The 12,940-nt window shown below is 43.0% G+C and overlaps 1 protein-coding gene across 1 annotated transcript in view; it reads right to left on the reverse strand.

Annotated features, from left to right (window-relative positions):
- CNTN5 (contactin 5) overlaps positions 1-12,940 on the reverse strand; it is a 1,203,952-nt gene that overhangs the window by 391,764 nt on the left and 799,248 nt on the right. The gene's annotated exons all lie outside the window — the stretch shown is intronic.

Genomic DNA, 12,940 nt, shown 5'->3' on the forward strand with positions numbered 1-12,940 from the left:
AGATTGATTATACCATACTGAAACGACAGACTTTAAAAGAACTACTGGAAGCCAGAGGGAAAGTAGCCAGCAGCAAAACCAAAGCGGTACTAATTGCCGAGCTGATGGAGGGAGACCAAGCCCGCAGCGCTACACCCCCAGTAGTTATGGAAGAAACGCTCTATGAAAGAGAGATGAGGACCAGGCTAGCATTTTTGCCGCAGCCTATATCGGAGGCCATGTTGAATATGGTAATGGCAAATGTGCAGGAATATGTTATGGCACACAGCCCACAGCACACCTTGACTCGAACCGAGTCCAACCCAGGGTCTCTTTACAACCCGGTAAAGCCCAAGATCCCGTATCAGGCCTTCAGAGCCTTTTGCGAGGAAAAGGACGAGATTGATGGGTACTTGCAGGACTTTGAAAGACTGTGTGACCTACATGAGCTAGAACGGTAAGTTTGGGTGCAACTGCTAGCAAGCAAACTAGCAGGTCGGGCAGCCGAAGCTTACCGTGCTGTGCCCAGTGAGGACAGCAAAGATTACGAAAAAGTAAAGCGCGCAATCTTGGAGAGGTATGCCATTACCCCAGAGGCATACCGGCGCAAGTTCAGACACTTACGCAAACCAGAGCGGGATTCGCACGCAGAGTGGGCACATAAACTGGATCAAGCCTCCCAAGGGTGGATACAGGCCAGCAACGCCAACACCATGGAGGAATTGCGCCAGATGATGTTACTGGAGCAATTTTTCAATGGATTATCCCCGGAGACTCAAGAATGGGTGCGGGACAGGAAACCCCTCACCCTAACTGAAGCAGCAAGATTGGCCGATCAACACTTTGATGCACGGAGGCACCAGGGACCTGTAGCCAAAAGCTACTCCCGACCCACAGGACTACCTAGCGCTACACCACCTCTAGCGCCCACAGCCGCCCCGTTCCGTCCCTCGCAAGGACATGTACCACCACCTTCCAGGTACAACGGGCGGGCCAACATCCAATGCCACTCCTGTAAACAATGGGGGCATATGGCCAGAGAATGCACCCATAATCGTGGCAGGCCCACCTGGAATCAGGGGCGTCCAAGCCCCGTACCCAGGGCGGCTGCTCACCATTACCAGAGGGAACCAGCCACTCAGGATTTGTGGAGTGTTCATGCAGAGGAACCCCTGGGTATCTTACACGAGGTAATGTCGGTCCGAGCCACCGATAACCGGCAGCATCACCGGCAGCTGGTAATGCTTGAGGGGAACGAGGTTCAGGGACTGCGGGATTCGGGAGCTACCTTAACCCTGATAGCACCCCATTTGGTATCGGAGGGTACGCATACTGGCGGATCTGTGGCCGTCCGGGTAGCCGGGGGAGCTGTATACCGACTACCCACGGCGAAAGTACATTTGAACTGGGGTGCGGGAGAGGGGACAGTAGAAGTGGGACTAATGCAGAACTTACCCGCAGATGTTGTGCTAGGGAATGATTTGGGCCAGATGACCTCTGCCTTTGTTCCACAGGCTCCCTACCAGGAAGCCCATCCAGTAACCACACGGCAGCAGGCTCGCACCACGGCTACACCGATACACTCTGAGGCTCAGGTAAGAGACCATGACCCCCACCCGACTCCCATGTCCTGGGATACCCCGACTACCTTTGTCACTGAAGTACAGACCGATCCCACTTTACAAGTCTATAGGGACCGGGCACAAGCTGACCAGACCGGACTAGAGGGGGAGCATTACACGTGGGAGAAAGGGTTATTGTACCGTGTCACGGCCAAGGATGTGGGAGGGTCTGTCACCTTGACTAACAAACAGTTAGTGGTACCACAGAAGTATAGGCAGGAGCTGCTTAGAATTGCTCATGATATCCCCTTGTCAGGACACCTAGGGATGACCCGCACCCGATACCGCCTGACGCATGCGTTTTTCTGGCCCGGAATCTCTCAGGATGTGCGTCAGTATTGCACCTCCTGCGACGTTTGCCAGCGAGTAGGGAAACGAGGGGATCGCCACAAGGCCAAGTTATGCCCCCTACCCATTATTGCCGAACCCTTCAGCAGGGTAGCGGTAGACATAGTAGGGCCCCTGCCAAAACCCAGCCCCTCTGGCAAAAAGTATATTTTAACTGTGGTGGACTACGCCACCAGGTACCCCGAAGCCGTGGCCCTCACTAACATTCATGCTGAAACCGTAGCTGAAGCATTAATGAAAGTGTTTTCCAGGGTAGGGTTCCCCCAAGAAATCATATCCGACCGGGGCACCCAATTTACTGCCGAGGTCACCCAGCATATGTGGAAGGTATGTGGCATTAAGCCAATAGTCAATTCCGCCTACCACCCCCAGTCCAATGGACTATGTGAGAGATTCAATGGGACGCTGAAGCAGATGCTTCGGACGTTCGGGGAAACCCACAAAGACTGGGAGAGGTTCCTGCCTCACCTGCTCTTTGCGTATAGAGAGGTTCCCCAAGAATCGACCGGATTCTCCCCATTCGAACTATTGTTCGGGAGAAGGGTACGGGGACCCTTAAACTTGATTAGGGAACACTGGGAGGGGGAAAGTACGACTAGCGAAACCCCTATCGTATCATATGTACTGGAGTTCAGAGACCGTCTGGAGGCGCTAACTCAGGCTGTGCACACCAACCTCCAGGCGGCGCAACAACGTCAGCGACGCTGGTACGATAGAGGAGCCAGGGACCGCAGCTTTCAAGTGGGACAGAAGGTTTTGATTTTAAAACCTGTCCGCACGGACAAGCTGCAGGCCATCTGGCAAGGCCCATACCAGGTAGTAGAGCAGCGATGCGACACTACCTATGTGATTGGCCCCTGCTCAGGGGTAGGGAAGAGACGCATGCTCCATGTAAACATGCTCAAACCCTACCATGAGAGGATAGAGGATGTGACGGCAATCTGTGCCTCTGCCTTAGAAGATCAGGAGAACTTGCCCCTACCTGATCTACTAGAACCGGAAGAACCGATAGAGCCCTCCCGGGGAGTTCAGCTGGGGGAGCAGCTAAGCCCTCTCGAGCGTGCCCAGGTACAGGCGCTAATCGTAGCTAAAGGGGCTACCTTCTCCAATTTACCTGGGTACACTCCGCTAGCCACCCACCGAGTCGAAACCCCGGGACAGCTACCTATGCGACAGGCTCCATATAGGGTACCGGAATCAGTCTGGACCCATATGAAGGCCGAGTTGGATGAGATGTTGCAGCTAGGGGTTATCGAACCCTCAGATAGCCCCTGGGCATCGCCGGTAGTCCTGGTGCCTAAAAAGGACGGCACTACCCGATTCTGCGTTGACTACCGGAGGCTGAATGACAAGACAGTGTCTGATGCCTACCCGATGCCTCGGATAGACGAGCTGCTGGATAAGATGGCACGGGGTCAGTATCTCACTACCATTGACTTGTGTAAGGGATACTGGCAAATTCCTCTAGCCGATGATGCCATCCCCAAGTCGGCGTTTGTCACTCCGTTTGGCCTGTACCAGTTTAAGGTCATGCCCTTCGGAATGAAAAACGCTCCGGCTACTTTTCAGCGGATGGTAGATCGGCTACTGGACGGCTTCCAGGAGTATGCCTGTGCCTATTTGGATGATATAGCCATCTTCAGCCAGACCTGGGAAGATCACCTACACCATATAGGAGCGATCTTAGACCGTATTGGGGAAGCCGGGTTAACTTTAAAACCTAGTAAGTGCCACGTAGGTATGGCCGAGGTGCAGTATCTGGGACACCGAGTAGGGTGTGGGCAGCAGAGACCCGAGCCAGCCAAGATTGAGGCCGTAGCTAAGTGGCCGACCCCACGGACCAAAACCCAGGTGCTAGCTTTTCTAGGGACTGCAGGGTATTATAGGAAATTTGTACCCGACTACAGTACCCTGGCCAAACCCCTGACGGACCTGACCAAAAAGAACCTTCCTCGACTGGTTGTCTGGGCCCCAGAGTGTGAGCAGGCATTCCAACAACTCAAGACAGCCTTAACTAATGCTCCTGTGTTAACTGCTCCTGATCCAACTAAAAGATTTCTTGTCCACACAGACGCTTCAATGCTTGGATTGGGGCAGTGCTGAGTCAAGTGGAAGCCGATGGCGGAGAACATCCCGTAGCCTACTTAAGCCGCAAGTTGTTGCCCCGTGAAGTGAGCTACGCCGCCATTGAGAAAGAATGCCTGGCCGTGGTGTGGGCCCTTAAAAAGTTACAGCCGTATTTGTATGGACAACCTTTTTCACTACTCACAGATCACAACCCGTTGGTGTGGCTAAACCGTGTGTCCGGAGACAATGCCAGGCTGCTGCGCTGGAGTTTGGCGCTGCAGCCCTTCGATTTTACCATCCATTACCAGCCAGGAAAACAAAACGGTAACGCTGACGGGTTATCCAGACAGACTGAACTCGAGAAGTGATCTGTGAGTACTCTCCCGGACATCCCCAAGCCGATCCGTTGGGATCAGACTGTGTATGCCGGCTTGGTTCTGGGGGAGCATTGTGGCAAACCTAGCCACTTCTGGACTATAGTTATTTTAGGTTGTCCATAGGCTGAACGCATAATGTGTGTCCCTTACTGTATATGTGCTGTATTATGGCCGTTCGCATGCTGGCAGCCGTACGCTGCCAGCATACCAAGCCTTCGTTTGACGAAACACGGCTATCCCGGCCGTTCGCCATACGAATGCGGACTCCCCAGGTAGACCACACATTCACAAGTCGTGTGGCACCAATTAACCGATTGCAACAATGTTGCAATCGGTAATTAAGGGCTCTCCTAGGTGGCCGCCGTTCGGGTACCGACCATGCGGCGGTCGGCCATCTTGGATCCTTTGTCTCTGCAGCGGTGTTCGGTCGTCGAGAGCCTGGAACTGGAAACGGCTACTCAATGATCCGAACACCGCTGGACTTCCAGAGCGTTCGGGAGTTCCGCGTTCGGTACATTATGTTCCCCATACTTGTTCGGTACTTTTAAGCCGACCTTAATGTTTGAATGTATTTTGTGCGGCGTTCGGTTAGTTTAGCTGGGATCGGAGCGGTATTCTCACTAAATATGCCCGCCGACCCCAGCTATCTACCGAACGGTCATTCGTCTAAAAGCGAGTAAAAATGTATAAAATATGGATTTCTGTGTAAATTGTCGGTTTTGCTCCACGAGGGGATAATCCACTTAATCGTCCATTTTAGTGGGAGTATCCCTCTCGTGGAGCAATGCCTGTTGGGATAATCGCAATGCCTGATGGGAGAAATCCCCTGTAACAACTGTAAGGAAACCCCTTGCAAGGGGAACTGCATAAATATGGAAGTCTGTGAATAAAGCAAGTTAGTTGACTCCCAAACTGTGTTTCGTCCGGTTATTGGGAGGATGGGGAATATTGCCGTGCTTTCTATTCTGACTGTGGATTTCCTGAGGATACCAACGGATATCGTGGACTAATATACTGCATTCCGTTACAAATAGAACTAAAAAAATGAAAAAAACTATAATGGGGGAATATTTTCTAAACAGTGTTATCTTTAATGTAATGAGAGAAATGCCCACTATTGGTGAAACTTCCATATTAGCAATTAATAAAAATAGGATCAGAAATTAGATGGGATGCCATACATAGCTTGATATCCTTGGCAATTGCCAAATGTGCAAGTGTAATTGTTAAGTAACATATAGGTTATGGTATCCTCAAAATATGTGGCTTGTGTAGAGGTGTCTACTGTCTAGGAAATTAAATCTGCCAAACCGATTTCCAAGGTTTAGCAGTGGTTGCATTCTTTAGGGGTTTCCCCACATTTAGGAATGCTGTATCTACAACCTCCAGTTTTTCTATTATTGTTTGCCACAAGTTGGGCATTTTCAGTAGGCTACTCTTAAGCACTTAACAAAATAGATAAATAAGATTAGTCAAATACCTTGCTTACAGGTATTTGTTAGAGCCCTGAAGGCATAACTCGCAATACAACTTACTAAAAATGTAAACAGAATGTAAAAAAAGTCTGTCTTGATGCATAATGCCAACTTATAGTTAATACAGTTAAATCATATGTTTCTAAAATTAAGGTATTTAAAACTGCTATAGCAATTTTTATCACTCTCTGGACTTCTAAAGTAATGCTAACAGTGAAATGGTTACTGACTGTAGAAATGATATGACCCATTGAAACTTATTTAACTGATTGTAAGCAGGGGGTGAGCTGACATTTTCAGCAAACTTGCGGCATTATATCAGTGGCTAGTGGTTTTTGGCAGAGAAATTCCTCAACCGGCTGGCAAATATGACTCCAGTATTAATGATGGTGATAAAAATACAAACTGTGGGTAATGGAAACACAATTACTAAATAATCCGAACTGCTCAGCTACACACCACTAAGAGCGACTTAGAAATAACTTGTATAAATATATTGTAGAAATAAAATGTATATCTAGTGAGTGCGCACCTCTAGTGAGTGCGCACCAAGAAAGAAAGAAAGAAATTAATATCCAAAACACTTTAAAAAAAAGAATACAGGATGGTACTATGCACAATAAAATTTAGTATAACAAAGTATAAATAAACATAATATCCATTGAAGTTTGTTATGGTCAGTTCCTAGAAAATTGAATGCATCAACGTGCCAAAACAAATTAACAAATAATGTATAATAAAGAACACCACCTTTGATGGACTATGTCAAAGCAGACACTAGCAATGCTGAAATCAGCAACAAAGTGTCTTATTAAGCTAAAGTCAGTATGCAGAACGGTATATCAGCAAAATGTTTAAATCCAATCTGCATAAAAACACTTGTAGCAAAAGGGAAGGATATGTGTTTGAAAATAAATCAATATACACATAAACACTATCTGAAATATTACCCAAATAATTGTATAAAAAAATTACATATATAAAAAATAACACTGTGTATCTAAAATAAATATCTGGACTAATGGTCCATGGTTCAGAGTAAAAAAACAGAGGAGTGATACCCATAGTCACTATCCATAGTGGGGGCCTCGCTATTGATAAATAAATAAAACAACTCACCAAGATGTCGAGCCCTCAGGGGTACCATATGATGGAGCAGTAGACCCAGCCAGTGTATGGATAGTGGCCTTCCCACAGCAGTAAGAGGGGTTTCACAATGGTGCCTGGTCATAAACCCCCTAAAACAAACACAGTCCTAAAACAAAGTACCAAATTACAACCTAAAGTCTACGCATTTCGTCTCGACTGTGATACTTTATCAACAGTAAAGACAAGATGTCATAAAAAAAGTTTCACAGTGGCGATGAAAGACATAGACTTTGGGTTGTTATTCACTAATTTGGTACTTTGCCCTTAAGACTACCGTGGCCTTTTTCAAAGTTATCAACCGTGGTTGCAGTCTCCCACAGGTGAGCCATCCTCCCTCACAGACGGAGTTCCTATTGAAAGTACAGAGCTAGGCCCGTGATACTTTGTTTCTCATTTCAGCATTGCAGACGCTTTGACATATTCCAACATAGGTGGTATTTATTATACATTATTTGTGCAGCATTGGTGTTCAGTGTCTGCACGCTCTGTATGGAGGTGCTCAATGTTCCTCATAGAGATACAGCATGGTGTTTTGCCACGTATACACAATGGCCTCCTCTTACCAATGGAAAGCATTGGATTGGCTGAGGTCACCAAACCTGATGACCTCAGTCATGAAGGTTTTGCCTGGCAGAGCCAGCTGTAGTGAGATTGGCGCCGTGTGGGAGTTTCAACACCTTTTCATAGCTATCTAAGGGGGCCAGAGACATAAATAGTTGTGTATATAGATGTTGTTCCTTTAAGTATTTTTGCCAATAGTAAATGTCATTTGTGTGTCCACAGATGTTTAGGAAATCACCAGTGACAACACAATTCATATTGTTTATAGTGATAGTGGTGATTTTACCCACATATAATGTGTGTTTTATAAGGTGCACATTTTAACCTGTTGTTTAAAATTGTAGTTGAGATTTGCAAGTAATTACTCCATTATCGATATTCAGTCTAAATTTACTTTCTTTGAACTTAAGGTGCTGACTCTTCAAGGTCTTTCAATTAACCTATATTCCTGTAAAATGAGCCTGCCTAATCCCTAATCAGTTTTGGCGAATTTTGAATTAGTACTCACAGTGTGCTCACAATTGCTTTAAAAGTAATTCAATCTTTTTAATTCTGTCAGACTATATATCCAATATATCCAATTACTGTTCAGAATTTTTAGACTCACTGGAAATTGCAAGAAAATTTAAAAAAGTGGGTTTTGACATTCTTCGGAACAAAAATATTTATGTCTTAAAATAGAAAAAAAAAAGTAGAGTTGGACCAAGTCCTATAACCTAAAATATATTACTTTCTGGGTGGGTTAGCTATGAAGATTAACAAAATGGGTTTATGACATTTCATGGTACTAACATGTAGAGAAGTTGAGTATTGGACAAAAATAAATTAGTTCTTCATCAAAGAACAAATGTTACATAATAAGGTCACACAGCTATTAAATTGATGTCTTGTCAATGAATAAGCCATGACTCTTAAAGGGTTACTCCAAGAATCATAACCACAACAGACCACTCTAGTTCTGTACTTCTAGTTCTAGTGTAACTTTGTCCCAGAATTCTCAATAACCTATAGAAAGCTCTGATTAGACAATGTTGAGTTTACCCAGAAATTGAAATCTGTATACAAAAAAAATCAAAATGGTTGATGGCTATTAAGTTAATAAGACTCCACAGGTAAAGCATGGACAGATCGATTAGTCCAACTATGGCTTAAAAAGTATTTGATTTGGACGATGCATTCTACATGAATTTTTGTCCAATGGCTACAGCGTGATAATAATGTCCACAAATAGTTCTTTGTTGTTGTAAAATAAATCTACTTATTATATCTGAAAATGTATTAGCTTGTGACACCTTGATGTGACTTACAAAGTCATCCTAATTCTGTCTGGGTTCAAGTATTGCTCCTGATGTGAATGACTCGACTGTCAAGAAACAGCCAGTCACCTCCTAGAATGATGTAAGGAAACAAGTCATAACTAACATATAAAAGATTAACAACTGGGAAAAATACAAGAGCACTCCTCCATTAGAGTCCCTCTTTTAACCCCTTAAGGACCAAACTTCTGGAATAAAAGGGAATCATGACATGTCACACATGTCATGTGTCCTTAAGGGGTTAAAGTATGATCTGCTGTGTAGGCTTTCCAGATGTTCCTACATCTGCACGTATTGTACTTAATAATGAGCATCTAAGCACACTGTGTAAACCGAGGGTTTGCTATTTATACCTTGCCTTTAGAAATGGTTATGATATTGTGCAGATGCCGCTGGCACGTTTGCGAGCTTTACCACTGCGCCCACAAAATCACCCATTGACTTCTGTATGGCATAGCTACAGTCAAGGGAGCTACATTTGGAATGATTTATTAATATTGAGAGTTGGGACTTTATCCACTATATGATGACTTGTGGTATGTTGACAACATAGACTAGAGGTACACTCTGAGCACCATAACCATTGCAGTAATAATGGTTATGGTCCTAGCAGGGTACTGCCACCATGCTGCATTTCGGTGCTTAGTCATTTACAAGTGGTTTGCCAAAAACATTTTTGCTAGTCCTCAATAACAATATTGTGAGAGATGGACCACACAATGGGTGCTTGGGGACTCTCTGTTTGTGGAAACAACTCAAAAATAATTGAATGCATAAGCAGCTAGCACCATATTCTCCACATATGATTTTGCTGTTGGATGGCCCTTTTAGATGAATTCTAAGAATATTTCATGCCTTACTTAGTATTAAAAAGTCATTAGTGTCCAGGAAACAGAAATGGGTCTGGCACCCTCTAGCCCAGTGACATCTTTAATTTGCTGTCTAAATTTGTTCCAAAAAAATCTGTTTTATGTGTGATTAGAAGAGACACTGTAATTTTAATTGTATCTGTGTTTTGGAATGAACATTCTGATTCCTGTCCTGAGCTGTCTGATCTGAAGCCTAAAGTATGACAGCCCTCCAAGACTATGAAGGACACTTAATATAACAGAAAAAAAAAGTTGCTAGACAGAAGTTCTAAAATCGTACATGGTGAAAAAATTGTCTATTATTTCTACATTATACCGTATTTAAAACTAAATTTGTAGAAGGTTTAGCTTTAACCATCTATTTGGCAGCTTACTGCTAAATAATGAGTGTTTTAATAATTAAAGAGCAAAAATTGTGAGTGAAAGTACAGGAGGGATATATTTACATATTTACATAGTTAAATAGCTGAAAAGACATGCGTCCATTAAGTTCAGCCTTTTTCGCATTTGTTTTTGCTAATAATCCAAAAGAGCAAAAAACCTCAGTCTGGAGCGCTTCCAATTGTGCAACAAACTAGGAAAAAAATCCTTCTTAACCCCAGAATGGCAATCAGATATCTCCTTGGATCAAGGAGATATTACCCCTTCATTAAATATTATATCCTTGTATATTATGTTTTTGCAAGTATTTATCCAACTGCTCATTTGAAATATGTATAGACTCTGATAAAACCATCTTTTCATGCAGATAATTCCACATTTGTATTGTTCTTACTGTAAAAAAAACTTTCCTTTGCCTTAGACTAAATCTCCTTTCTTCCAGTCTAAATGCATGACCTTATATATTAACAGTATATTGTTAAAGGGACACTCCAGGCACCAATAGGCATATATTGTTAAAGGACACTTCTGGCGCCAATACTAGTTTTGGCCTCATTAATATGCTGTGTTTTTGTATGCTCAAATCTTCATAGTTTTGCACAAAAATAAATACATGTTTTTTCAGAATGCTGCACCATAGGCTAGGTTGACCCTTTTATCCATGCCAACTCACTCCCTAAAAAGACCTTATCAAAAGTATGCATACAACTTATCCACTAACAGCACTGAATGATCTGAACAACAAAACAATTTGCATTAGAAGGAACGGATATATAGTAAGGATATCTTTACCTGACTGTCTGCAGTCAGGTTGTAAATCATAAATTACTCAGAGCTGTTGGTGTTGAAAATGTGCATAACTTTGATAACAAAGTATTTCTGGCATAGGGTTGTGGCTAATAAGGCAGTCTAATGTTCCAAAAATCTTTAAAACATTTTTTTTTCTTTTGTGCAAAATCTATAAAGATTTGAGCATGTAATAAAACACAGCATACTAACAAGACCAACATCTATTAAATGCAGTTTTATTTTATTGGTGCCTGGAGTGTCCCTTTAAGAAGTGGGATAGCCACATATTCAGTTGCCGGATTTGTTAAAATATATTGCTTTTATGTTAATTAACTGAATATCTATATATATATATATGTATATAATGTACACCCAGATTTATAATGTGCAATTAATAGCCCATTTTTTTCTTTTATTGTTACACATTGTCATTTTAAATGTGTACTAATAATGAAAAAGTACAACTTCAAGCTATATACTCAAACCAAACTGATCCCAGACCAATTAATTATTAACGTGAACCTGTCCTTAATACCGTTAAAGCTCATATTTTAATTTAATTCCATTATACCTACTGAGACCTTCAATCATGTTTTTAGTGGATGTTACACTTACTGTGCTACACACCTCTCCTGCATTACCTTTATTTTGAAAGCACAGGCTTGCTTCCCATGTCACGTTATAAGTCCCCAACACTCGATGTTTGCTATGTGTAAATAAAACCTATATGTTCTCTTTCTCCATTTCAGAAAAGTACAATATTTCGATTTTTGCAGCACAACTGAGCCACATTCTGTGCATGAAATTTCAGTTTTGCTCAAATGTAACCCTTTTATTCCCAGTCACTGTTATTAGCCAACTTTAGGGTTGAAGTGTTGGATGTGAGACCCTTTATTTCCTGATATCTACCTGTAGTGGATGGTGTAGGACAATATTAGTATGTATTTTTTTACATCAAGCAGCTGCCTCTCAAAGCCTGCAAGGCTGATAACGGGAGAGGCTGATAGCCCCTAGAAAGCTGTCTGGAGGGGTTGCTGGGAATCAGAACTTTGCTGCACACCCTTCATTAATTAGGTAGCATTGAATATCTGGCTGTCCAACATGCTATTATTTCCAGGTATGCTTTCGCTGAGAGAAACCTATGCCACACCAAATATAGAATTTCTTTGGTGTCTGTAGGTGACCTCTTGTCCTTTTTTTTTTTTTTTTATTTGACAATTTGTATTGTTTTGTTTAGAACAATATAGGGTACAGAAAGGAAGAGGGAAGTGGGGAAAAACATAAATCATATGTCTCATTGGCATCATCAGACCACGGTGCAGTTCAAGTTTATCCATATTAGTCTTAATGTATTACAATCAAGGCAAAAGTGCATAAATCCGTGACATGCTCCTGATGGTTACACGGTACTGAGTACAGCAAACACCCCTAGTTTAGAACCCAGTAAGCAAGGTGTGTTGTTCTACTGGCTATGAGTCGCATTAGGGCACGCCTTGTACCAGTTGTGATAGTCAGGCTGGCCATGTAAACATTGAAGGCATTCTAGAATTAGTTAACTGTCATCCAAGTCCAAAATTGACCTTTCGTAGCTTAAGGCAACAACATCAGATCTTTAACACAGTCAACCAGTCCAGTCGGGTTGTTATTTAAGTGTTCATTGTGGATAGAGCATGTCTGACCTGAATATATTTAATCTATGTCTGTTCCGATGTCATTGGGGCTAGCATCTCCACCGCTTGTGTATTCTATTGTGCCGTCACCTATAGTTTGTGGGGAAAGTTGTGTTATGGTACTGCTGACATATGCCAGTTTTTTCCCATGCTTGTGATACCTCTTTGTCTTGCATAACACATCCTGAATCATTGACCATCTTGGATATGTATGTATGCTCTTGTCCTTTTTTACAGTTTTACTAATGAACAAATTGCCAGAGAGCTGCTTGTACTGGTCCTCTATGTCTTTATATAATACTATCCTATCACGCTGCACCACCCTTTTAAATAAACA

This window comes from Pelobates fuscus, chromosome 1 (genome assembly GCF_036172605.1).
Source record: "Pelobates fuscus isolate aPelFus1 chromosome 1, aPelFus1.pri, whole genome shotgun sequence".
Lineage (NCBI taxonomy): Eukaryota > Metazoa > Chordata > Amphibia > Anura > Pelobatidae > Pelobates > Pelobates fuscus.